The sequence below is a fragment of the Myiozetetes cayanensis genome, unplaced genomic scaffold, assembly GCF_022539395.1.
Source record: "Myiozetetes cayanensis isolate MyiCay16 unplaced genomic scaffold, myiCay2020 scf3, whole genome shotgun sequence".
Taxonomy (NCBI): domain Eukaryota; kingdom Metazoa; phylum Chordata; class Aves; order Passeriformes; family Tyrannidae; genus Myiozetetes; species Myiozetetes cayanensis.
Genome location: NW_026087521.1, coordinates 28,217,838 through 28,245,356, shown reverse-complemented (window position 1 = coordinate 28,245,356; position 27,519 = coordinate 28,217,838). Strand labels below are relative to the sequence as shown.

Below are 27,519 nucleotides of genomic sequence, written 5' to 3'. Positions count from 1 at the left end.
ATTGACTAGATGTCATTGATTGCTAAAACGTATAATAAACTAAATTACAATCCTGCTGAAGACAGAAAGAATATAGCTGAGGATACAGACAGTTAACAAGGAAAAAGAGGCCTTCCCAAGCAAGACATGCTAGTAGGGCATAAAAAGACCAAGTCAAATTTAACAGCTATTAATTCAATAGAAAATCATGTCAGAAAAGCACTGAATTCTTAATACAGCCCATTCTCAAAAATATGGATTAACTGGGAATCATTATCTGAACTGGAGGTCATTGTCATCATTCTCCTTCACACTAAAAAGTGTCAAACCCAGCACTCAGATGCCACAGGGGCTTTTCTTCTTTGTCTCGTGAAGTGCTGTAACTTTATTTTTTTTCCCCCCCATTACATCACTTCGAAGAATACAGCAAGAAAAAATAAAATTTACTTAGGCTCCAACAGTGATGCAAGTCTATTGAAATCCTACCAGTTAAAAATACCAACTTTTATGTTCAGGTTTCACTAAGAAAGACACTAAAGGATGTTCTGAAGGCTGTATTTATGCCTTGCATCATCTGTCTGGCAATACACAAAAGTCCTTTCTAAGGTCTTTATTGTTAGGACTAGGAAGTTAACAAGGCAATATACTTACCAAGAGGACAGAAAGCAGAGACAAACCCAAGAAGTGTCTCAGGTTGGTTTAATAGTTTAAATGAAGTGTAAAGTAAGAAATATTTCACATATTTTCAGTGTTTGTACTTGAAGAAAATGTTTTTCTGGATTTAAAATTTAAACTTAAAAAGCCTCACTTGAAATCATCCCCTTTCAGTACTCTATGAATCACCTCTTATGCACCCTTGCTCTTTACAGCCCACTCACTGCCATACCCCACTGACATGCCATCTTTAGGATTACAAAAGACCCTCCAACAAAGAAGGATCGCCCACTGTTTTCTATAAATCATCTTGAACCTCACTGATTATTTCAATGAAGGTTGTTCAGATACACATGCATCTTTGGCTGTCTTGCAGAGAGAAGAGAAAGAATCTAAATGAATAACAACATTACATTCTAGAATTCACTACAGAACAATAATGACAACTTACTGAAATAGGCTGAAAGCAGCAAAGTTATTTAGCTTTCCCTAACCAGTATCATATGAAATGCAGTAGAGAAAAAAAAAAAACCAACACTTTTTTAGTCATTCATTACTAATGACTTAAAAAATTAGAATGCCTATCAAACACTAATCATGACTGAAAATGGTGACATTACACGGAAGCATAACAAGATTTCTCTCTTGATTTAGGAAAGATTAAGCAGGAGAGAAACATGAAAGGAAGTCATAAGAATCCCTGTTGAGCCCGACAACCAAGTTCTGTTTTTCATGTCTTTCCATACTTCAATAAACATGAAATGAAAGATTTACATTTCTGTAAGGCAAAAAAGCCCACTCTGAAACACCACACCTTTTTCTCATACCTTATAAAGTATTCCACTGTTCAACCTTCAACTACAAATGCATATTTTGAAGTTTTCCATCACACATTCCAACTACTTTTCTCCATCTAAAAACCTTTCCTTCTTGAAGCATATAGTTTTTTAGATATAGTACCATGAACAACAACCAACCAAAAAACAAAACAAAAATTCCAACTCCTGTTTTTAAAGCTAAGTAGAATGGAAAATCTAGACAAGCTTAGCCTTTGGTTGGAACTGCAAAAACCAACCGGTATTTTTCTCTCTGCCTGTTTCATCTAAGCAACCAAGTGTTTAACCAAGACTTCTATCTTGACTGAAATTTAAAACTCCAAATTCAAGAAATCAGATCAGAAATAAACCTTCTGTCCTAGATTTCAGGTAACTTTTTCCCAGGAGGGGAAGGGTCTTCCTCCTTCACATGCCCAGTGAGGTTATTACTTTATTTTGAGCTGGGTTTGGAAAACGGGATGGAGGAAGTCATTTGGGATTCCAAACATGGTGGAGATCACAACTATCTTATGCATATTAACACCACTGAAATCCTGGTTCAACACCCACTCCTCACTGACAGAGGATAACCCACACTGTTCCCATACCCAGGGCACTGATCTCAGCCACATGAAGCCAATATGAGAGAACTGTCAATTCCTCTTGCTGTAGCTGGGTCACTTTCTGCTCTAACACACAGTCACTCGTGCAGAAAGGGTCCCTCCTCCTTAGGGAAATCAGCAGGTCCAGAAGGTGGCATGTATTGCTGCCTAGGACATTGGGCTGGGCTAAGATACTTGTCTTGAAGGATAGAACACATAGTTTAGCCCCCGAATGATTTCTGTGAAACTGCAATCAACAGGAAACATACAGGGAATAGTCCATGTTTCACAGCTGGAAAATCTCACTACTCCCATCTTCTCCTCCCTCTTGAGGGAGCTTGAGAAACTTCCCTCTCTCATAAGTGAAGATGCACTTCTGACACATCTTTTTTTGTTTTCTTATCTCTCATTTCTTAACCTCCACCCCCATTTATTACAAGCTACCCATACTTACTTTTCTTCTTAATGTTAGAACTGAGACTGTTCAGCCTTAGACTGCCTCAAAGAACTGTGTTACCCCTGACCAGGTGTCTCCACAGACATAATGGCACAGTGTAGCTACACCTGAAGAAGCTCAGGTGCCAGAACCCCTCATCTCCAGGGCAGTGTGGGACCAGACATTCAATCCCACAGTGACAACAGTTGGCCTCTTCTGAGGCCCATGCTACTGCTCACAGTATTAGAGGTAGCTCAGCTCATTACAGGTGGGCTCAGCACCAGTATAGCCACGTAAAGCAGCTCTGTATGAAAATTCACACATAACCAGCCTTTCACATACCCCGTGAGGAATGGCACGCTCAGGTTCTCTGTGCTGACCTTGAGCTAGTAAATCCTGCCAAGCCTGAGGAGGCTGTGAGCAGTCAGACAAGGTCTCTGAACCTCATGCTGGGATCTCAGGCTGCTTACTGGAGAGAGTTCGGATGTGCCCAGCACCCTGAACTCCAAGAGAGCTTGTCAGCTTCGCATTTAATGCATGAATGCATAAGGCTGGCTTAGATTGAATACTGAACCTCAGCCAAACTCCTCCTGGCACCTGCTGAAGATTGCAGAGTAGAAACACCCTATTTGGAGACAGCAGGAGACAGCTTGAGTCCAGGCAGGGCCTGTACTGAGCCCTGAGTGGGGACCTTTTGTGCTGCTGCAGCCTCTCTGACCAACCTCATCCAGCCTTCCACCTCAGATGGATATTCAGCCTCTCCACTGCCCAGACTAACACTTGTCCACTCTAGGAGCAGCTTGCTATGATCTTACAAACCAAAAATGCCAAGGTGTACAAAGTTTTTACATACAAGAACAGACATAATTTAGTTTTACACTGTGAATGAGAGCAGGTTTTCCAAGTAAAATACTAGGAGCAGTAAAATTATTTCCCAGTGATAAACACTTTTTTAGATTAAAAATCTATAGGTTTTTCCCAGATTAATGATTAATTAAACAACAACAACAAAAAAGCTTAAAAAATAACCATTAGGGTTTATTTTGAAACACAGTATTAAAATATCAGAATTGAAAATCACTAAAATTAAGCCTCATTTAGTAAGCCACAAATGCTTATGGAAATGTTCACGAATCACTGAACTACTTTCATACTCTGCAACCACTTTCATACTCTGAAATTGGGGAATAGGAGGTTTCCGTATGAAACATGAAGCCAGAACGAAATCCGTAAGAGTAAATACTGATAAGCAAATGTTTTCAGTACCAAACAAATAAATTCTCTGGTTGAAGTAAACAGTGATTCAACTCCCACTGTCTATAACATAATGAACTCTAACACATGCACATCCAGAAATCTAACAGCAAGTTCTCTCAGAGTTCCCAAATTCAGCAGATCACAGGCAGGTATCTTTATTCCAGCCAAACTGCTTTTTTTTTCGTAGATGGAAGCAGGAGTAAATGCAGGGGTAGGATTCTGTGCTAGTGGCGGAGAAGTTTACAATTCGTTACATTCCACACACAATTTCACATTCCTCACACCTATGGCTGAAGTTAGTTAGTCCTAACTCATCACTAGCATAAGAGTTCTTGGTCTAAAAAAGATCACTTTAACTGAAAACTAGTAGTCCAGACCACAGAAACCAATGAAAACAGGTAGGTATCTTGCCAGGAAAGGAATGGATCCTCACAGTGTTCACCTCTGCACGTGAATAGTAGGTCAATGTTTGCCAACTGGAGTCTGGGTGGCTCTCTGCCCATCTCAGACTCACACGAGCTTTGCTGCCCAAGCCACACCTGGGCAGGTCAAAGGGAACAGGGCCCTGTGCAGTCCAGAACAAGCAAGGACTTGGGGAGTTTTTATTCTACCTTGCTTCTTTCACAGTAGGCTTGATGACTGCTCCCCGATGGTGAATTAGGGCTCTGTCTGATAAAATAGATCTTGTCTGACACAAATTTGTGATGTAACACAAGATGCAGGTAAGAACCCATGGAGCACAGGAAAGCAGTAAAGGGGAAGGGCCACAAGCCTATTTTCTGAGGCAGGACCAAAAGAAGTGTCATTTCCTCATGCCTGAACTTCTGCATCTCCAGGCAGGAGATCCACAGTTTCCCTCTGTTTACAGACACTTCCTAGAGAGAGTTTCACACCCATACCCATATATGTTTATAAGTTTCACAGAAGTCATTAGGTAGATAATTCAACCCCTTTCGATGAACACACAAGCCTATTTCAGTTGATCAACACAAAAATTTACTACCATTGCAAGTGTCTAAGATTGACCTTCAGGATAAACTGCAGATTTAACATTACTTCTAACTGCACCCAAGACATCCCAGTTCACAGGATGAACACTACACACAGTATGACTTTTCAAAAAAATGTAAAAAATTCTGGCTCTAACAGATACAAATCAACTACATAATTAAGATTATTAAGTCTTCTAAAACACAAGATTTTTTTAAATCCTTTTTTTAAGAAATCAAGATTTAGTTACAACAGATAATTGCTCTCTAATCCAAATAAAAATTATAATGATCTAGTAACACCTAGGGGTAAATATGAATTTAATAGTTCATCTCCTAATCAAGTTTGTCTTATTCAGTTTTGTTGTATTTCATTTTAATTGTGTTTTAATGAAATTTGCAGCACAGCTCAGTAAGACTGAAGTAGGTTACTGTGCTGAGATGAACTGCCTCAGGGAAACTGGGAAAAAAAAAAGTTGGGACAGATTCCTCTTCAGTAGTGCATCGTGCTGCCTCCATCTGTCAGCTCGATTCTTTACCAGCATGTCTGTGATCACAGCCTGTTATACATTTAATTAATCCAGCCCAGGAAAAGAATATGGGAGGACAGTGAGATTGTCAAAGCAACCAGGGATCAGGTTAGGAAAGTTAAAGCCTTGATAGAATTAAATCTGTCCAGGGAAGCCAAGGGCAACCCAAAAAGCTTCTATAGGTAATTCTGCAATAAAAAGAAGACTAGGGAAAATGTGGGCCCTCTCCAGAAAGAAATGAGAGATCTGGTTACATGGGACATGGGAAAAGCTGAGGTACTCAACAACTCTTTTGCCTCAGTCTCCACCAGCGACTGCTCCAGCCACACCACCCAAATCACAGAGGGCAAAGGCAGGGACTGGGAGAATAAAGAACCACCCACTGTAGGAGAAGATCAGGTTTGAGACCATCTAAAGCACCTGAAGGTGCACAAGTCCATGGGACCCGATGAGATGAATCTGCAGGCCCTTAGAGAACTGGCGAATGAAGTTGCTAAGCCACTGTCCATGATATTTGAGCAGACATGGCAGTACAATGAAATTCCCACTGACTGGAAAGGGGGAAACAAACCTCACACTTTTAAAAAGGGAAAAAAGGAAGACCCATGGAACTACTGGCCAAACCTCTGTCCCTGGCAGGATCATGGGGCATATACTCTTGGAAACTATGTTTACACACAAGAAAAAAAAGAAGGCAATTGGCTTAACTAAAGGTAAATTTGATGGTCTTCTATGATGTTACAATGCAAAGGTATTTCCTTGTTCTCATTTTGAATTCTGCCCTTAAGACAAAGCAATTGTCCTCGTGTGGTTTTCCTGTCATTTTTTTTCCATGGTTTTCTAGTCTAAAGACTGTTTGTACTCTCAATACAGCTGAAAACATTTTTAGATCTCTGCATCTTCCACACTTCTTTGAATAAAATCTTTTATTATCTTGCCACTATTAGTCACTTATCATCCCTTGAGAGCTCTGAGGTTTCATTTTCTGATTGTCTCTAACTGTCTGTTCTTTCCTACTTTCCTGCCCAATGAGACCCTTACGCTGAGAAACAAATGGAAGGAAGAAATACAGAACAAAGATGGTTATTTGCAATTTACTGGAAACTTGAGTCATAAGAGAAAAAATACACACCCAAAATACTACATTATAGCAAGGAATTACTGCCAGTCCAACTCAGCACATAACAACCAACGCACTGCAAAAACAGAAAAGCCTCTACACATGCAACTATTTAAAAAGAAGTCTGAGTCAGTCAGCTTTCTCAACATGACTACACAGAAGGACAATGTTTTTAGGCTGCCTCAAAGTTAAAGCTTTTTTGATACAAGAAAAGACTGGAAATGCATTTAAAAGTCAAGCATGATCACTGAGAGTACTGAGTCATACTCCTCATGGCAGGAGGCTCTGCCCCGTAGCCTGAACTGCCACTTGCTCCCCCCCTACAGCCCGGTTTTGTGGCCTGGCAGCTCCTCGCACACCCAAAACAATACATCATCACTCCACAGACAACCTACCATTTTTCAAATTTGATACATTTTAGTTTTTCTGCTTTTATGATGCGAAGATAAGTAACAATTGATAAAAAAACAATGATAAAAAAATGAGTCAGAATAACCTCATCTGCAACTGCCAGCATATATTAAATCAGCAACTGAAGGTGAACAAGTGTCTGTATAAAAATTATACAAAACTGTGACTATCATTAAGGGATTACATCTCTGGGAGTTAGAAGTCACATGCTTTTGAGTCATGTATTTATACCCTAAGTAATTAAAACAATAATTGTAAGTCAGTGTGAGTATGCATTTCCATTTTATAACAAGGTTGTTTCAACAGGTGAATTGAGCATTAAAGATGTTTTGTTCCAAGTTTCAGTAGTTTAGAGTTAGTGGCGTCTCACAGCTTCAGTCTCTATTTTAGGACACCAAAGCAGGTTAAAATCACAGCAATAAGGAGACAGAGAAAGTGTCTAACAGCAGTTATGGCTACTGAACACTGGTTGCTAAATACAGACTAGGAATTAAGTAAGGGAGAGGAAAAAGTAAAAGTTCAGAGCCTTCATTCTCGATTTGGCTTATTATAAAGGTGTAACTTTAAAATTCTAACTAGGTAATCATGTCAGAGGGAAGGGAAGCTACCCTGAATCCCACAGGGATCCATGCTGAGGCTTATGGCTCAATTTATTTAGAAAGTACTTGTAAAAGGAGCAAACTCTGAGACTTCTAGAGTTCCCAAATTATTCTGACTGTAAAGACAAAGACCACAATTACTTGGCCACAAGTAATTGAAAAACTGAAAAGAAGAACCTTGCAGTACAAAGTCGGAAAACAATAAAACAGCAAAAAAGAAAGTCAAACAAAAAATAGCTATATAATGAATTATTAATTCATTGTTTAAAAATATCAAGAATGAAATACTGAGTTTATGTTTAGTGCTTACGATTAGGTTTACAATTAGACAAAGGTCAGTGCAAAACTCATCACTAGGTGAAAAAAAACAAATACTGAGAAAGTAGCAGAGAAACAAAGAGGATTTTTTTATATATATATTGTATATACATATCTGATATTTACAGTATAAATCCATGATACAGTTGCATCTAGTGTGTAATATTTGTCCTCCCTCAAAAACATCTTTTCTCCCTCAAATCTCAGAAAAAATAGTCCACAATCCCACTGGGAATAATTTCTGAAAACAATCTTCCAGTCCTCTCTTTTCTATCATATATAGAAATTGTTACTTCTCTAATTAGAAATAACACAGTATACTCTAATAGATGACTTTTTAAATAGACAAAGGTCTGAAAAACTGGCTTTAGGATACAAATACTTTCTCACTAAGACTCATCAAAAACCCACGATGAATTAATAGAATCCAACTTCTGTTTTCTCAAAACGACCAAGGAAGAGGTCATATTAAAGATACCACTTGCCATTTAAAAAAAAATTTTTTTTGCTAAATATGTCCTCTCTTACAATACATTTAGCACTTCTATTATGCAGAGATACTAGTTTTTGCTCATATTTCTGACAAAGGGACTGGAATAAGCAATGATCTGCAAATTAATTTATAGTAGCTTGCCCCTGACCATTAACAAGCTCAGACAGCTAAATGTGCTTGTGCAGAGACTTCCTAAATGCAAGAGAGACCAACATCAGCTAGACACACTTACCCTTTCCGACTGACCACAGCAGTAGGTCTACTAATCACAGAGATGAATGGATACGCAGTCTGTCAGAAAAGGGAACAAAGACCTGTGACTACAGGCAAAAAGCTCCCTGCTCACTGGGTTAGGATGCTTCATTTGCATTATTTGAAGCAAAACAGCTCTTGTCAGGAGGTTTTTGACCATCCATTCTCTTTTATTTCACAGTGGAATTAGGTGATATTATCTATAGCTAATTGTTTGGATTCTTCAAACAGGCTGAGTAAGCAGTAACACAGGCTGGGCCGCACTGGTTTAATACAGCTTTGGAAAACAGAAGGCTAGATCATCACCATACTCACATCCACATCGTAAAATAAAACCATGCCCTTTCGGTCAGAGTGCCGTGTCAGCCTCTTCAAGGAATGACTGCATTCAGAAGGATCAAACTCAGCATTAAAGCTTAACATTTCTGAAGTTGCCAGACCAGCAGTTCTACCTCGACAGGTGGACAAGCATTCTTCTGCTTTTGGAGAAAAAAAACCAACTCAGACAATGTACTAGTGGGAGATGCAGCAGTAGGGAACTTTCGAGACATTTTTTTGTCTTTACCTCAGCTCTGCTAACTCACTTGTAATAAACTCAGTGCTAATTCCTGGCTCCTTTGTACCAATGAGAAGAGTTGTCACGTGCACCCTTTCTCTTAGTTATTTAAATGAGTTAAGGGGGCAAAGACATGGTGGAGGCTAACCAGTGTCACTCTGAAGTGATTCCTATTACACAGCTGTATGTTTAGTCCCTCCTTGTGTCTGTCCAAAGAAAAGGACAAAATTTCTGACTCAAGGAAGTCAACCTCCCTTTGCATCACACTTCATACCAGGCCTGCCTGTGGCATGTGTGCTCTGGAGATTGCTCAGATGGAGCAAAAGGCAGCAGAGAGGGTTACAAGGAGTCTACTGGAGAAGAAGAACAAAGCCAACATCTGTAGTTCAACAGGCACAAGAGGGCCATCTCTTCCAGCAGCACTCTCCTTCCAGGAAGCAATCATCACTGCTCTTGTGTTCCATCACGATGCTGTTTCACACCAATTCACCTTGTACACATTTCAGGGTAAAAGCGAAGAATCCTCACTAATCCCATCTGTTCAAGAGCAGAGATGTAAAAGCCGTGCACATCACAGGTATGTCCTCGATCAGACTGTCATTTAAGAGCTGAGTGTACAGTGTCCTCAAGACTACTCCTTGAGTACTTGAAACTGAGGGGTACAGGGAAAGCTGTGCTTTGCAGGAAGCCATAGGCTTTCTCAGCTGCTTCCTTGGTATTTAAGGAACATCAAACTTCATACCCCATTGTATTTTTATCTCTTTGAACACAAACTGTATGTAATCACTCAAAAGAAGCTTTTCTTACAGTGCCTTCCAGACAATATTTACCAGAAATTATCACTATCCTAAAATCCTGAGAGTCAGCATACCACTTCTCAGGTCTCATAAATAATTAGCATACCCCCTTGCAGAGCACATCAGCATCCATCCGAATATGCCCTAGAAATGGCAGATGGAGAATACTACAGGAATTTATCTTCTAAAAGGGTAAGCTCTGATTATTTCCCTAACATTCAAACTCCTTATGGCCTGTAGCATTTGGGAGCTGTATTTTGGTGCTCACAGAACAGAGCTCCATATAAATGAAAACTAAGCCAATGGGAAAAACATCTAGCTGTAATAAGAGATATGAACACAAGTCACAGAATACAAGAACCTTTATTCTTTAAAATAGAAAGAATGCAAGGTACACGTTGGGGGGTTTTTCTTGCATATTTATGTGCCATACAAACACTTCACAGGTGCTTAAATCTTTTTTTCCCCTTCTTAGGTTTCTACTTTTTCTTCCTTGTCCTGCATATATTAAATAGGCCTTGCAATGCAGGAAACACTGCCAAATGTTTCTCTGGGAAACATACTAGGGTAATAAAGATTTGGAAGAGGTCTGGTGCACAAACTAGAAGGTGTCAACATATTTGAATGAAACCAGGCATAAGCTACGTGTGAAATACAAAAATTAAAACTAGTCTAGGGTTGACAAAAAAAGCATAATTCCAGTTAAGTCTATTAATAGGGAATCTTGGCTTCTGAGTATATCAAACAATTAAGCTTTCCAAAAGGAAAGCTTACCATTGTAAGAGACTTTCTTATGCCTGTCTAATAGGGAGTGGCATATTTCAGGCATTCAGAGCATAAAGCAATGACAACAATGCAGAGTCACATGAAATTGTTCTGTGCCAGCTGTGTAAGCTTCCCGAAGTTTCATTCACCTAAAGGTCAAGAACTTGTGGTACTGTACATATGAGGTAGCCTTTGAGAAATTATTTGGAGTTCAACTGCTTGTAAGATTTTCCTTGTGGTTCAGTACAAAGTAAACATTTCACTGATTAGCTTGGCAGTGTGACATGTTGTCCACATATGTTCTACTGTGCAGGAAATGCATTTGGTCTTTTCTGCTGTTTTTGGAACCAAGGAGCTCTCTGCCGTAGGCAAAAAGTTATGGGAGTATGACGGACTACAGCAATTTCTGATTTTACCTACACAAATCAGATTGTTTGTAACAATCCTTACTCAAGAAGCTATCCACCTTGAAAGTTATTTAAAAAATAATAACAATTCAGATTTTCAATTCATATTTTAATTTTAAAAATTGAACTCATCTAACCTGAAAATATCAAGGATTTGGAAAATGGTATTGTGCCAAGCCTAATCCTAGTGTGCTCAGTTTTAAACAAACATACATAACCCAGCAAAATGTAGCCTCTGGCTTAAAAACAATCCTGTATTAAAGCCATAGGTAATCTGTCTTACATAATGCTATTTGCATTTTGTAATCCTGTTAAAAATACTTGTGACATCAAATCAATGCCTTCTAATCACAATTGCAATATCCAAACCAGGACTCATGTAGCAGAGCTGGTTTGGGGCTTTTCTTTATTTTATGAATAGTCCTTGTAACATTTGTGGTATACATAAACAGCACAGTGGTATGAAGGTTAGTCTTTTAGTACAAATATAAATTCAATTAGAGAATTACCACCACTTATCCTAGATAATTAAAGTAGAATCTAATGTTCCAGTTTGGTGAATTATTCACATCCACAGAATGTGATGGTAACACAAAGTTTTGCCAGTAATAAGTGGCAAAGATTGTAACTTTATATGGTATGAAGTTAATATTAAACCTTATGCTAACTCACCTTATCCCACTTAAATTCTGAACAACAATTCAGATTGTAGCATAATGAAGTCCCAGAACGTAGGCAGATACCCAAATACACTGCACAAGTCCCAGTTCAGTCTTAGAATTTCCTAGAGAGTTGACTTCATTCACCCAGCTGTGCACACAGCACATATTCTGGTTAGATAAACACTTATCTTTGGTTTAATACTCTACAGCTCTCTAAGTAGATGTGATTAAGCACCTGGAGTCTACAAGAGTTCTCTTGAAGAACTGCAAAAGTAAGAAATTATGGAGATCACAACTACTGAGAATGAGAAACAGTGATAATCCTACCCACTTTCTCCTCAACCAGGCAGTTAGAGCACATTCCTAAGGATGGGAGATTCAGCTTCAAGCTCCACATGAGAATAGCTGATAGAGCAGGGCTGTTAATGTCTTATTACAGAATACAGGCTCATTGGAGAGCATAATCTGGCATACCAGCCCTCCCAGCCATTCATTCCCTGTCGCACAGGGGCTCAGAGCAGATGGAAACTTTCATGTAGCATGCTCTGGGTTCTGGCAGTTGGAACCCAGAGCAAAGTGACTGAGATCCTGTGAAGCCCAGCAAAAAAACAGAACCTGGATCTCCCAGATCTTCTGTGCCCCAGTCACTGAGGGGAAAAAAAAAAAGCGTTGTTCTTTCTTCCAGTACTTCTGAAAAGTCTGCCCACAGAAGAATTATAGACAGACTTATTCTGAAATGGACAGAGGACTTATAGAAGAATTACAGACTAGTTAAGGTTGGAAGAGATTTCTGGAAGTCACCTGGTTTAAACACTTGTCTCCCACTCTGTTCAGCACAGGAACAAATTCAGAATTAGATACAATATCCTAATGATTCCTTAATGTTTTTAATGAAAGCAAAACAAGTACTTCACTGGACTGGTTTTCAGAGAGTTCTTATTTTTCACCATGAAAAAAAAAATACTAAATGCAAAGTTCTATTGGGCAGGCTGGTTCGTTATCCTATCCCAAACAGTTCAAATTCTGGTACAGCTGAGTTTAAATTATGAAGACAGGATTTTTTCACTCTTACTATGCACAAACACACAGAGAATACTATGTATCCTAGAGGATGCAATAGGGTTCCAAGCCCTGAGCTGGTTTAGTTTGAAGTCTGATGTTCTCTTTAAATTTGCAAATACAAGTGCTGCATGTCCTATCAAGTCTGGCATACACTTAGCATCCTAAAGGTCTCATCTCTGATAGTAGCTAAAAGCAGATGCCTGAGGGAAAAGGATATGATTGTGGCAATACTCTCCCAGCCTTCAACTGAAAGCTCAGAGGCCTGATGAAGTTTCCCATTGCTCAACTCTACTGCTATACTGCCTTGATAAAGTACTAACATTTTTACAACATTGCTGTCATCAGAATAAAGACATTGAATTTCAGAAGCCATAGTATACTGTTTGAAACATCACACACTGTTAGTGGCAACAGCTCTGAAGTTAGCAATAAACACTAATACAGAAACTACACTTAAGACATAGTATACTTCCAGGAAAAAGAGCACAATACCATAAAACTTGTCCAGAAACTTTTTAAAATATGTATCAGTTCCTTCATTCTCATTTTATTATCAAATTATGGCCTAGACCAATATACTGTATATCATGGCAAGATCTACAGAATTTATAATTGTGGAGAAAAATGAAATTAAATTCAAGGCACCCTATAGTTACCAGGTATCAGGGCTGGATCTGTGTGCACACCCAGCACACTGTGCAGCTCCCAGCAAGGACCAGGAACTGTTCAACTGAAATCTCTGAAAACACTCCTTTGCAGTCCCTCTGCAGCATGATGATTGACTGAACTCTCACCTGCCTTTACAATAAGGCAGGTGGTAAACAGGACCTCTCCAGCTGGAAATAATGGACAGTCCCTGAAGTTTCCCCAGGAAGCTCCTGCTGTGCATAGACCAACGAGTAGAAATCACTAGCAAGCATGAATAGCATCTGAGGTTGAGAATCCAGCATTCCCTGAGACTCCCTAAGGCTGCTGAAACTGTTCCTATTTACACAGCAATAGCCTCTGTGTATGCAAGACAGCCAGGAAATGTTTGTATAGATTGTAAACCAAAAGAGTCTATTGTAAACATCTATTGTAAACCAACAGAAACAGATCATGCATAATCAGCAGCAAATAATTTGAGAAGTCTCATCTAATCCAGGTTACCATCACCATCTGGTAAAGGACCATCAGACCCTATCCAAGAGATGAGATTCCCTAGATGAGCCTTACTCAACACAACAGAAACAAGTCAAGTACTTTTCCTATCCACTCTTTAAACAAACAGCTGTTTGATGGTGCAACAATGTTGGGAAATTTATTTGGAGGTAAGGGATTACATTATCTTTTTCTATGACACATCACGGTCATCTTCCAACATTTGTCAACATATTAAGCCTTCTTTGTCTGCATCTGCGTTTCTTCCTTAATGGTTTCCAGATTAAAGTTTTTGGCACAATACCTAGAAATATTTGTTCTATCAAAGTTGCATTGAACTAAATGACAGAAAATGATCAAAAGCCCAATTCAAGCTTCAGATTAATCCTAGAGGCATTACTCCCATTTTACATTGACATTAGAACAGAAAAAGCCAGAAAAACTGAGACATTTTCATGTAAGTTTGAAGTAATGACACTAGATGGAAAAATAAAACTCCACAAATTTCTCATACATTTTTCTCCAAAAAAGTAAATTATCTGTATCACCAGTGTTCCTGCAAGTACTTTAAAATACTACCCAGACAGAATTAGAACAGGATTTCCCAAGTGAAGGTTGCATCTACCACTCACATTCCAGGTTCTCTGTCAAAGTGTGATCAGTTTCTCAACTCTGGCTTCTCAAAAAACCCATTCACTACAGCCAAGTTGGTCTTTATTTTCATTTCTTTTCTATGTACACTGAGTGATTTAACAGTTTTCCTATTCCTTAAAGACTAGATGTTTATACCATGACTGCTTTGATCTTACAGACAGGTTGCACCTTAGGACCTTAGCTAGGATATGCTAGGATTGTGCTTGATATGCACAATACAGTCATCACCTCATAAGGTATGATTCCCACTCTCATCTCCTCCCCTCCAAGCATAGTTAGATTTCAATTATCAAAGGCAGTAAATGAGTCAGATAACTGTAAAAAAAAAAAAAAAAGCCACAGAGATAAAGGATAAGTGTAGAGGTAGAACACTCAACAGTGTACTTGATATCAAAGTTACACTGTTGACTATGAATGGACACAAATCCCTTCACTGATACCGACCTCCGACCAGACAGCAGGGCATAAAAGATAACTCTCCTCCTCTTTGACCTAAGCTTACTCACAAGAAGTCAATTTGGGCACTTCTACATTTATGGTACAGTTAATACATAACCTGACAAATAAATAGAAATAAATTAACCTTTGCAGAAACCACAGCTTGGAGAATCAACAGAAATACATGTAATGGAAAGCTTTTTATTTAAAGCTACTGTATGATGATACTTCTAACAATTACAACTTGCCAGTGTAACATTAAAACCACTCTCAATTCTCTGGACAATTGGCTGGATGTGCAAGGGGTGCTCCACCCACACACGCATCCTGCTGCAAAGTATAATGAAATAAAGTCTCAAAACTAATCATCTTTTGTCATCAAGCTTTGTAGTTGTTAATCTAATTAATAACTTCATTACAACAGAGCATCATCGGTTCGTGCTGAAGTCAGTGAGGATAATCTGGCCACGCTCGTTCTCCAAACTCTAGATTAGTGCCTCAGCCATCTGCAGGATATTATATTTTCTTTACAGTATAGTTGTTAGCTTTACAGAATGGAAACTACTGAACACTATTCAGGACTAAACTAGTTTGATCTAACTCCAAGTTTTTCTTTCCAAATCCCCAATAAGATTAATCACCTCAAATGCAGCTTCACTAATAGCAAAGAAAACTTTTGATGAGTGAGGTACGCTACATGAAGTGCTTCTGAAAGTGGAATACTCATGCTAACCACGTCCTTTCACATGCTGTTTTTAAACTGTGGTACTGAACAGTAACATAACAAAACAGTAACATAATTCACCACTAATTGGACCAAGCTTTAATATTCTTTTAAAACATAAGTATTAAAAAAATGTATTGCACAGTATCCATCACTTGTGTCTGGAAGTTCTAATTATACATTACAATCTCATTAGGACAGGTAATGTATGGATAAATAGCTGCAGCCTCAAAGAACACACAGAAATTTGCAAAATGATTTTATATGAAAACTCATAAGTCATTAGCAAAGGTTTAAAGGCACTTCAAAGTCTGACTGTCTAATTACATTTAAGCATGCAAGCCTTCTTAAAAGAAATTTTCAGTTTTGTTTCACAGTTCTGTGACTACTAACACACAATTGCACTCAAAGTAAGATTTACATGCTAATTACTTGCCTATGCCTGAATAGCAGGTATTTAAAAATCTATCACAGGATGGTGGAAACAGCAATGAAGGGATAAAGAAAACAAAGGGACTAAAAAATGTTGCTCTTCTGGGTCCTACTTACAGACTGGCAAGTGTTTCTCTTTGGGCTCTGCAAAAGTCTTTGTTTGAGGATTAGTGTTCGGAAATAGAATTACATTGCAAAGGTTGAGTTACATTTTCAGTTCTATCAGAAAAGAGAGGAATTTTTTTTTTCCTATGATATTTGGTGTTAAAAAATTATCAATAGCTCTGTTTTGGATAGGTAATATTTAATGTTGAATGGCAATATATTGAAAAGCATATAAAATGTTTTAAATTCCAAGTAATATTTCAAGGTCAACACAATATCAATATTTAGTTCCTCTTTTTTTTAATAATAAAAATACATTAATATTAAAACTGGGGGGAATTACTATAATTATAATCAAACAAATCATTACTAAATGAAAATTCCTAATATCAAAATTTAAAGCAGTGCACTAGCTCATCACAGTGAATTATAAATTATTTCCCACAATCACAGACTTTTAACTCTGACCAGTAAAAGCAAATATTTAACCATTTTTACAGACACGCTTTCAGAAACAGATGTCTCACTGCATCCTTTACCATCCAGGATAATCCAAGTACTCAACCTCAGGGATCAGCATTATTCTGTACCTTCAGAGAAATACATGCTTGCACTGTTTTGCAATTTCATTTCAGCATTCTGGTACAATTCAGATCTGTGCAGAATAATCACTGGAGCCTAGTTCAAGATGCCATCAGTGAAAGGTCATTTTTCGATTTGTGAGCAGCAAGTCAAGGAACAGATGCGCAGCCTTTATGAGAAGAATCTTACAAATTATTTTTTTAAACTTGATTCTTTGCTAATTCAGACAATAGTTCACAGTTATGAGCACCATTCACTAAAACTGTAGTTTGAGGTTTTGTTTTAGTAAACAAGAAATCATAGCTCTATTTGGTTAGTAGCTATTTGTATGTAATTAAATAGAGCTCTTCTCTTTGCTCTGTCTCCCCTCACTTTGTTACCTTCACATTTTCTTCTGGTTTCAGCACTTCTTCTCAGGAAGCTACCTATTAGTTTGCAGTTTGAACTTTCTCATCTATCATAACAAAAATAATGATATTTATTTACTTTAACTTGCTGTCCCAAGTATGGTTAGAAACTGTTGGTGTGCCTTTCAACATAATCTCAGTTAAACTAAGGGAGTGAGGAAACTCACAGAACTGTTTGACTCTTTTAGTACAGATCTACCTCTGAAAAGAAAACATACATAAGTGTCTATATAACACAATGAACATTAAGACTAATCTTCCTACTAATGTGAACTTTTGCATTAGCCCCAGCAGCCATTTAACTTCCAACAGAAGTTGCAGACATTGCATGTGTTCTCAGTAGTAGTGTTTCTGCCCTGTATCCAAGGGACAGAATTGAACCCTTGTAAAAAGCTGTCAAGTCTCATAACTTCAGCTGAACTTTAAAGAAAAAAAAAAAAAAAGGTGCAAAAATCAACCAGTTATTAAGAACAACTCTGGTTTCATTTTTAGATGTTTCTAGGCTTCTAGACATATAGGGTGGGGAAAAAATAGCTAGGACACATTAGGCAAGTAAAAGATTTATTAAGATTTGTATCTTCATAGTTAATTCCCATGATACTCTTTTAAGTGTCTGATGCTGTCAATTCTGCTAGTACATTTCCCTGGATGTGATGAGAAACCTACTTCTGTATTCCAAGCCAAGAGAGTGAGAAGGTTGTGAATTACATAAAACTTTTAGAAGTAACTTGGAAAAATTCCTCCAGATAAAGTTTTGGGGATGATCTGCAAACCATCTCACAAAGGACCTCTCAAGAAATTATGCTATTAAGGGAACTGTGCCTGCTGGAAATGACAATGGGGAGATTGGAAATCTGGGGCAGCATTTAAGGCTATATTGATGATGCTTCACTCCAGCATAACTGGTAGAATTGAGACCCTCAGAGAGCAACCAAATCTCTTAACACATGCCTGTATAAAGAATACCGTTACTCCGAAACAATGGGATAAAGGCTTTTCTTTCCTCGCAAAAACTGTCCAGGTTTTGGAATAAAGACAAGACACTATCACTGTAACTTGAGATAGTGAATAAGCAGCAAAAGCCAATACACTTTAATTAAACATTCCTACCAGGTAAGCTGAATGAAAATTACTTGACATCATCTTTCCCTAAAAACTACACTACGGCATTCCTGAGAAAGGATACTTTATTGAAGCATTTTATTGTAGGCCCATAACACTAAATATTTTCCATAGTACTCTGAAGGGAAAAATTACACACTTTAAAGGACGTAAATGTTATTAATAAAAAGGAAAAGATGAATATGCAAATCCTGAGGAATATCTGGTAAAACATGAAATTTAATTCAGACAGATTCTTTATTCTTTCAACTACAATGAAGGAATTATTGAGAATGGAGTGTACTTTCCATTTTCAAATGAAGACAGACACAGTCCTGAAAAGCATGTTTGAATTAAAATTACTGAAATCAATATGCAGGTAAATGAGTTAAGTTTAAGAACTCATTATTTACAGGTTAAACCGTAATCATGATCTGATGAACTGTTCTGACTTGCACTGTAAAAATACAAAACCACAAGTGAGTTCTAAGCCGATGTATTTACTTTCTTCAACACTAAACATTATTGTATTTTTTTCAATGTATGAAATTTTGTGCATCTCTACTGTGTTATTTCTTCAGTCATTATCTCACTGTATTTTTATATGCATAGACACCTTTCTAAGGATTTTAGTTTTTAGTCACTAAACAATGTGCCTGCCCTCTGGTGGTCACACTCACATTTTTATCTTTTTAAGTCAAAAATGCACTTTATACAACTACCACCTAAAAGGTTTAATAGATATTTAGCTTGTAGTCACCTTGGGATGGCTTGTTTTTGAGTCATGAAATTGTTTACATTTCAACTTTATCATGCAGAAATAGCTCACACATAATTTAAGACATTTCTTGTTTTGTCCATATCTAGAAGCAAGTTTGAACACCAATTTTTAAAGCACTCAAACTACAGAAAAGCAGAAAACACCTGAAGTTTCAATTTATATTGAGATTATATGTTGGTGTTGTCTAGGAAAGATGTTACAACTTGTAACACATTGAAATGTTGGCTAATAGACTCCAAGGTCCATAAATACATTAACTGCTTCTGAGGAAAAACATGGATATTTAAAAGACTGTTTGCACATTTAGAGGTGTCAGAGCTGCACTACATAGAACCTTCTATACATACATAGTCACTCCAGTAGGCAAAAGGCAAGCCAACTATATATAAGGTACATACAGTTCCAACATGAAGGATGACTTCCTTCACAACCCCAAAGTTGTCCCAAACACAAGTGCAGTATTACTAAATTGTGGCAACACTGGTAATAGTTCCCATCTGCCTCTATAACCTAATCAAACCTGAGCCTAGGGAATAATAATAATGACACCTGCATCAGAAATAAGAGCTCAGAAGACTGTGGATTGTCTGCAAGAGCCTGAAGAACATAGCACAGAATCATCCAACACCATGTTGGAAGAGGATCTCAAGGATCCTCTGGTTCAGCCTTTCTTGGCAAAAGCATGATCTAGACAAGATGGCCCTGCAGCCTGTCCAGATGCATCTTAGACGTGTTCAAAGCTGGGGAATCTACCTCTTCCCAGAGGAGATTACTTATGTCAGAAATTGGCTGACCGTTCTAATTGTGAAAAACTTTCCTCTTGTGACCAATCAATCTCCCAAGGAGTAATTTGTACCCACTACCCCTCATCTTTTTCATGTGACTACCTGTAAAAATGGGGTTTCCATCTTCTTTGTAGGCATCCCTTAAATACTAGAACATGGTGCTAAGGTTCTACCCTAAGCCTTCTCTTCTCAAGGCTGAACAACCCATTTCTTTCAGCCTTTTCTCACACCAGTGAGAAAAGTGATGATCCCAGTCCTTGGACCATCTTTGTGCCTCTTCTCTGGCCCTCTCCAGCCTGTCCACATCTTTCTTATTTAGTGGGGAGCAAAACTGCACACAGTATTCCAGGTGTGGCCTGATAAGCACTGACATCCCCCTTCCACCTTCATTGCCAAGATATTCTCCCTCTTTAGGTGTCTCTGAACTTCACTATAAATAAAGAAGTATGTTGGTAAATGGAAGCAGGAATCCTTTATATTTGGTGAAGAGACCTTATCTCTCATCACAAGGGCTCTTGCCTTCATGACTTACAGATTTGATCACTGCAATACTGAAACAATTTTGTCACACTCCAGAGAAAGCAACTTCCTCAAAACATGACAGGGCTCTACAACACATCACGATGCTGGCTTCGGCTTTTAGTGTTACTCAGAACTCAGTTCACTGTGGGGAAAAAGGGGTTGTCATCGTGTCCTGAAATTATTTAACATCAACAACAAAACCAAACCACACTGTAACCATTAAAACTGCTCTTAACTGCAAATACTCACCATCCATGCAGAGAGCACAGCTCTTCACAGCAGCTGGACCAGAACACAAAACTAACAGGTCCAAGACTCAAGAATGCCTAGAGGCCACAGTTTATTCAACACTGCATGCAAAAACTCCATTTCTCTCTCTTAATGCAAAACTCCTCTCTCATAAACTCACTCAAGTTCTGAACAGGATGGGAAAGCAAAAAGCATGTATCCTTTTTTTCTAGTCAGAAGAGGTTAATAAATAGTAAAATGATTGGAATAGCCTATTAATATCTCACCTCACCCCAAGAAAGACTCAGATTTTGATTGTATGTTGCCATGTAACAAACAAAAAAATTACCTAATTCAGCTGAGCTGACAATTAAGAAATGCCTTCCATTAAAAAAACCCACAAAAACACAAAAGAAAAACCAAAACAAATAAAACCCAAAACAAACAAACAAACAAACCAACAGCAATGCAAGGGGATTTAACTTCCTGTTATACATTAAGTTTGTGCAGAGACCACAGCATTGGTCTACTCAAGCAGGAAGTTTTGCGGAGGGGCCCACAGATTCCAGCTTACTCAAAGTGGTAGTAACAAAGTTACTAAACCTGTTTATCCCACCCAAAGAAAAGCTGTAGCCAAGCTATCATTGAAAATTGTAAGAGAAAGGCACATCAAGCACCTCCTGCATTTTGATTCCCCTAGAGATATGAACAGAAGCAGGGTCAGAAACCCTACTTTTTAGTCCTTCTAAACACTGGAGAAATCATGAAGAGAACCATCTATCCTGTTACAAAGGGTAACTTGTGGTGTACAAGCCTACTGATGAACAACACTGAGCTCTTAAATACTCTTGAAAAGTGGTCCTTCTCAAGTTTTTTTTCTCCCCTCTTCCTTTGAATTTTGTTCATTTCTACTACTCTGCCCATGCTATAATATTCAGTGGGGAAGACTTCTCCACTTAGCCAGCGCCTATACGCTGGTTGGGTAACTCCATGGTATTGTTCTCCACCAGCAGAACTGTTCCCTGACTCCAAATTTGGTACAAAAGCTGGGTTTTGCACTAATTGATTACATACACCTCTTTTGCACATGCACAGACACACACAGAGCCCCACAGCGTTGTGACATTGTAAAGGCAACTCCTTTACATGAACCCTCCAAATCATGTTGGACAAATAAGCAGCACTGAAAACACAGAAAAAGGAAAGAAGTGAGAGGCACAGATCAGAAAGACAAAAACAATCTGTACTTATGTATAAACACTGTGTATAAACACTGTCAGCTCCTCACTCAGGTAACAGTCTAAAGGAAAATGGTATGTTAATATTTGGTTGGCTCTCTGGAAAAATCTAATTAGTGGCCAAAGACTAACTCACACAACCAGGAAATTATGGATTGGCATTTGTTTTACTCAGACAAGCTGTTGAACAGTAACAATTACATACTTTAAACCAGAGGAAATTAAAAGGTCACGTATACCTAATGGTGCAGACAAACTATTAGGACAACTCGATTCCGATTGGGATACATCCAAATTCAGCAGTCTTACATGAGTATTTACAGAATTTAGAGAGCCTACATCTGTACTGATTCTGTCTGATTCAACTGACAATTCAGACAGCTAGTTCCTTTCTAATGAGGCTGTTTTTTAAAGTTATCACGTCCTCATAAGTTGAACTGGCCTTTTTTCCCTCTCTTGGCTATTTTTGTGCATCTGAGATGCTCTGCATCAAATGTTGCTTTCTATATAAAGTTTAGTTGCTTAAAGTAGAATGGGGGTACTGTGAGCTCTTACAGAAACATTTTATAATTCAAGCTGTTATGCTTCCATACTAAAAAGTTAACAAGGGGAAAGCTGTAATCACATTATGAATTGAGCCATTTCAAAACCAAAAGCAGTGTAGGAAAACAGTGTATTCACAAAATGAATACTAAGATACATTTATCCCAATTCACCCAGCAAACCAAAAAAAAATTGAAAGCTTCTTAACAACAGTTAATAGAGGATCCAGATGAACATTTCTGTACTTATTCAACATTTACTAGACAGGAGAAGCTAAAGAGCAATCCAGAGCAGTATTTGCAATGCAATTAGGCTAGACAAGTAAGTCTGAATGTATGCCAGCTGCAGGGGTCTGCCCTTAATTCACACAATCAAATGTCTAGTGTGTCACACAGTGTCTAGCATCAGTATCTCCAGTATTAAAAGTCTCATCAGATATGTACTTGTTTACTGAGCATCTTAATCGGGGTCTGAGCACATATCTAGCTGTACCTTCTAGCAGTCTATGTGCCAGTCCATCACCATCTGTCAGTTAAAGCTTTCACAGACAGAAAAAAATCAATTCAAACAAATGTGTTCGGCACTCAAACTAAGCTATCATTCACATTTCAATATAAGACTTGAATTCCTTTTCAGTGTTCTTCAACTTTGACCCAGCTCTACCCCCTCCTTCACTGAAAAGGGCAAAGACAACAGCCCAGCAAGTGGGACAGGCAAAACAGACCTCCTTTGTTCACTTTTTCCCTTTCAGTTTTCTATTGAGGTAAATAACTGAAAGCTCAGCCAGCCTCCAGTAACTCAGAAGAAAGCAATATAGTTAGCTTGCAACTATCCTTTCCTGGTTAACAAACTGTGGGACAAAACTTATGGTGCATCATGTTAATCTTATTATTGGAGATTAACTCTTTACAAATTCTCTTAATATCATATTTAGACAGTTTTCATAAACGCAGAATTTAAAATATCTTTAACACTGAACTGAATAGGCCATACACTTACTGGCTTAAAATGCAACAAATTCTCACTATGGAGAAAGTATAACTAAATTTTTTGAATACTAGCAGCCTACTCAGGAAGGCAAAATCAAATTCATTGTATATTGCCCAACACACAACTCCTACATTATTCCCTCATTTTACATATACCAGCATATATTTTCCTCTGTATGGCTTCCCATTTTAGCAACTCTGTCCATAAAACATGACAAAACAAACAAGTCCAGGGAAAACTGTACAACAGAGTTGTACTGTATTATTTCAATGTAATGGAAGTTAAATAATTACAATTCAAGGTGATTTGAGACAAATTAACAAAACTACAGACTAATAGCAATTCCACAGCTGCAGGCAAAATGGATTTAATTTTTAGGCTGACTGAGCTATTTGAGCTATGCAATAATCTACCAACAAAATCCCAAATCCTTAGTGTATTCAGTATCTTTTGTGTCCAAATACCACGGAGATTCATTTCCCTAAAGCAGGACAAACGGGCAGACGTGCATTACCTTTTCCTGACTTGAAATCAGAATCTTCAAACCAATAAAATCTGAAAATTAGAGAGACCCCAAGAAACTATGACTTGGTAACTTGAAGCTTCTGCTGTCACCAGAGAGAAACACCAAAGTGCAACAAGCTAGCAGGAGGTATCAGTACGTATCACTGGATTTGTTATCCCATTTTCTGAAAATAAAGACTACTTAAAATAGCCAAATTTTCTTACTACAGCCCTTTTTATCACTACAGCCCTTTTAAACAAGCTGTGGTATATGTGATAATTAATACACTTTCTGCAAGAAGATAAAGAATGGTAACTAGGGCTCAGATTCTGGAGATCTCATTCACCTTCAACATTATAATTTTTGAGTATATTTACTGTAGCCAGTAACAGTAATGACAGAACTAAGATACTAATACGAGTATGATTAGTTGTGGATTTATCTGTGAGTTGTGAAGAGGGTTTTAGCTCCATCCTTAACACCAGTTGGTATATGCCAGCCCACCACCCGATGTGGTCGCACAGCTGTGCAGATTCCCTTTAGCTACCCTGCCTTTGCACAGCCCCGAATGCACATTCATTCAATGGATCCCGAGTTCTGTCAACAGCAAGCAGCTTTCTGGGTTTGCTTCTTTACATTCAATATTCTCAGAATATAACACTTTCCCAGCTTTGTATTATATATTCTGGTAGCTAATTTTAGACACCCAAGAGAATTTTACACTACTTTGAAATTCAAATAAGTAACTTTCACAGACTTCGGCATCAAACTCTTCAGCAACTCTGGTCACTTGCATGGCAATTTCTATTCAAAACTAAACAAATGCCTGAGAGGTATTCATAGGAACCATAACATCACACAGGTCAGACAAATATTAGAAAGATACTGCACCTGCAAGCCAGTTTTTTGACTTCTAGATCCTTTGAGCAAGTATGTAACACTATACTATCTTTCTCTTTCCAGCTGATATTCTTTGCCAAAGAACACCAGCAAGATCCCCCTCTCAGCATATAAGCTGCTCTCAAACCAAAATACAGCCCAGATGCTTTCTGATGTTGTACAGTGACCTGTTTTATGCACAGATCCATATAACTACTATCTATAAATTATCACATCTACTATGGTAAGTTACACAGTGCATCTGTTAGACACAATGAAGTCTTCAGGTTTCATCTACCTTTTCCCCAATATACTTAAGAATTAAATTATAGTCAGACACAGAGAAAGAAATGCACAAAGACAGGGAACATCAGAAAAAAGGAACCGAGGTAGTTAATACTGGCTTCTCGAGTCAGTAGAAGGTTGGTTTTAATAAACAGCAAAAAGCTGGAGTTTTATGGATAAAAGAACATCTTGTCATGAACTATAGGTTCCATCAGAGAGTTAAATATCACATTTTCCATTGTTTTCATCCAACTACATAAAGAGGTAAGCAATAGCGTTCGTCTCACAGAGTACCTGTCCATATGGAACAGCCTTATTGACTGGGCTGAAGCACACTATGATCTTAAATATTTAAACAGCTTGGATATATTAATCAGGTGCTGTTTACACTTAGACTCCGAAGTCTTGGTTTAAACACATTTCAGACTTTAAAAGTAACACATCTATGCTAAAGAGTTCAACAGCGGCTGACGGTTTAGTCAATTTCTAGTTTATAACCTAATAGGCAAGTGCACTCTCTGCCCAGACTTGGCCGTGATATTCTGCATTAATTGTAATCAAGAACCAAAACAAGAGAAAAGAAGAAAAGCCCGGCATTCATACACATTGTAGCTATTTTATATCTAAATAATATCGCATTTGTAACGGGGGGGAAAAAAGAGGGGGGGATGATGAAAAATAATGGCGCAAGAGCCGAAACGCGGAGCGCAGCACTTCAGCACCGACAGCTCCTTCCCCGCACACGCCCGGCCCTCGCCCCCGCCGGGCAGCGCACGAAATGGCGACCGAGCGCACCCGGGGATGTGGGCGCGTCGCAGCCGGGACCGACCCCCCCGCCCGGGAGGTGCCACCGGCCGCCGCCGCAACAAAGCCCCGCAGCGGCCCCGCAGCACCGGGCGGGATCGCCAGGTGCCTCCTCGCCCGGCCCCTCGGAGGAGCCGCGGCACCCGCGGCGGGCGGGCAGCTCCTCGCCGTCGGGGCGCTGCGGGGGGCTGTGACACCGGCGGTGCGGAGCTGGCGGCGGTGCGGGGGCTGATAGCGGCAGTGCCGGGGGATGTGACACGGGCGGTGCGCGGGTACGACACCTGCGGTGCGGGGGGATGGATGACAGCAGCGGTGCGGGGGGATGCGATACCGGCGCGGCGGCGGGCGCGGCACCTCCCGCAGCGCGATGCGCGGTGCGGCGACAGGGACGGACAGGCCAATACTCACGGGAAGGTGCGGCCCCTCCGCCCGGGGAGAAGAGGGTCAAGAGGGTACCCTTGCTCTTCCTCTTGCTCTTCTTCTTCTTTTTCTTCCTCCTGCTGCTGCTGCTGCTGCCCGCTCGGCAGCCCAGCGAGAAGAGCCGCGGCGGGCGCGCTCCCGCGCTGTCCCCTCCCCGGCGCCCCCGCCCCCGCCGCGCCGCGGGGAAGGCGCGCTCCCGCGCGGGGGCGGGGAAGGCGCGCGCGTCTGCGCGAGCCTCGCCGGGAGGGGCGCGCGCGGCACGGGGGCCGGGGTGGGGCGGGGCGGGGCGCGCGCCCCTCGCACCTGAGGAGGCGGCTCCGCCTTGGGCGGGCTCTGCTCAGTCCCTTTAACCCACCCGGGTTAAAGCAGGGCTGGCATCATCGTCGTGCCGCCGCTCAGGGGTGCCCGGACGGTCTCCAGCTCGGCCCTGAGCCTCCCCAGCAGCGCCGGTGCCCTGCAGTCCCCGGGCGGGCACAGCCGGGCGCTCCCCGGGGCACCCCCAGAGCCGCCCCCCCGGCGAGAGCGGCGTTTTAAATAGCCGCATTATTTTAGCCCGGCAGTGCCCCTCTAAATAGATGGTTTCAGCGAGTTCCCAAACTGGAGACAAGGATATTATTTTACACTCGACAATTGTCCTGTTGAACTCGTTAAATTTCCAGTTCATAAGTTCAGGAAGGCAGGCGCTTGGGTTCGATCACTCAAAGAGAAGCACTGGGTGACACCGCTTGGAGAACAGCCTGGAACTGGGCTTACTTCAAATAAACCTTTCCGCTGAACACACCTCTTGCAGTGCTTCCCTCTCACATCTTGCAATTCATTTAATGCACAACATCAGAAAGCGTTTTAATGTAATTTTGAGACGTCTGAGGGCTGTGCTCAGTATTGCTCAAAATTAATTCAAGTATACCTTTAACACGTAGTAAATGCAATTAACTGCCACTGTTGAACTTGCCTTTGGATCAGCTCGTTTAAGAATAGCCTTTTGTGCATTGCAAGGTTGCAACTTTTATAATGGTTAACTATTACACATTTCAGGGAACAGCTCTCAAGGTGAACTCTACGGTGATAACTTAATAGTGCAAAACATGATGCCTAAGATGAGCAAAAAGCCCTTACCCTGCAAGCCTGCAGAAACCCCTTTACGACTGGCAAGTTAAATCTGATGTCTGACCTTCTGAAAAACAACACTCTAGATGAATAACAGATTCTATAAATGATAGAGCACATGCATATAAATATCCAAGGGTTAAAC

The 27,519-nt window shown here is 39.6% G+C and overlaps 1 protein-coding gene across 25 annotated transcripts in view; it reads right to left on the bottom strand.

Annotated features, from left to right (window-relative positions):
* Positions 1 to 26,420, bottom strand: part of NRCAM (neuronal cell adhesion molecule) — a 150,266-nt gene extending 123,846 nt beyond the window's left edge. For 18 of the 25 annotated variants that reach the window (XM_050323933.1, XM_050323938.1, XM_050323941.1 and 15 more), the window contains exon 1: positions 26,256 to 26,420. The gene's annotated coding sequence lies outside the window, so the exon portion shown is untranslated. The remainder of the gene's footprint in view (positions 1 to 26,255) is intronic. The other 7 variants (XM_050323934.1, XM_050323939.1, XM_050323942.1 and 4 more) reach the window with 1 other exon arrangement.
* Between the last annotated feature and the right edge of the window lie 1,099 nt (positions 26,421 to 27,519).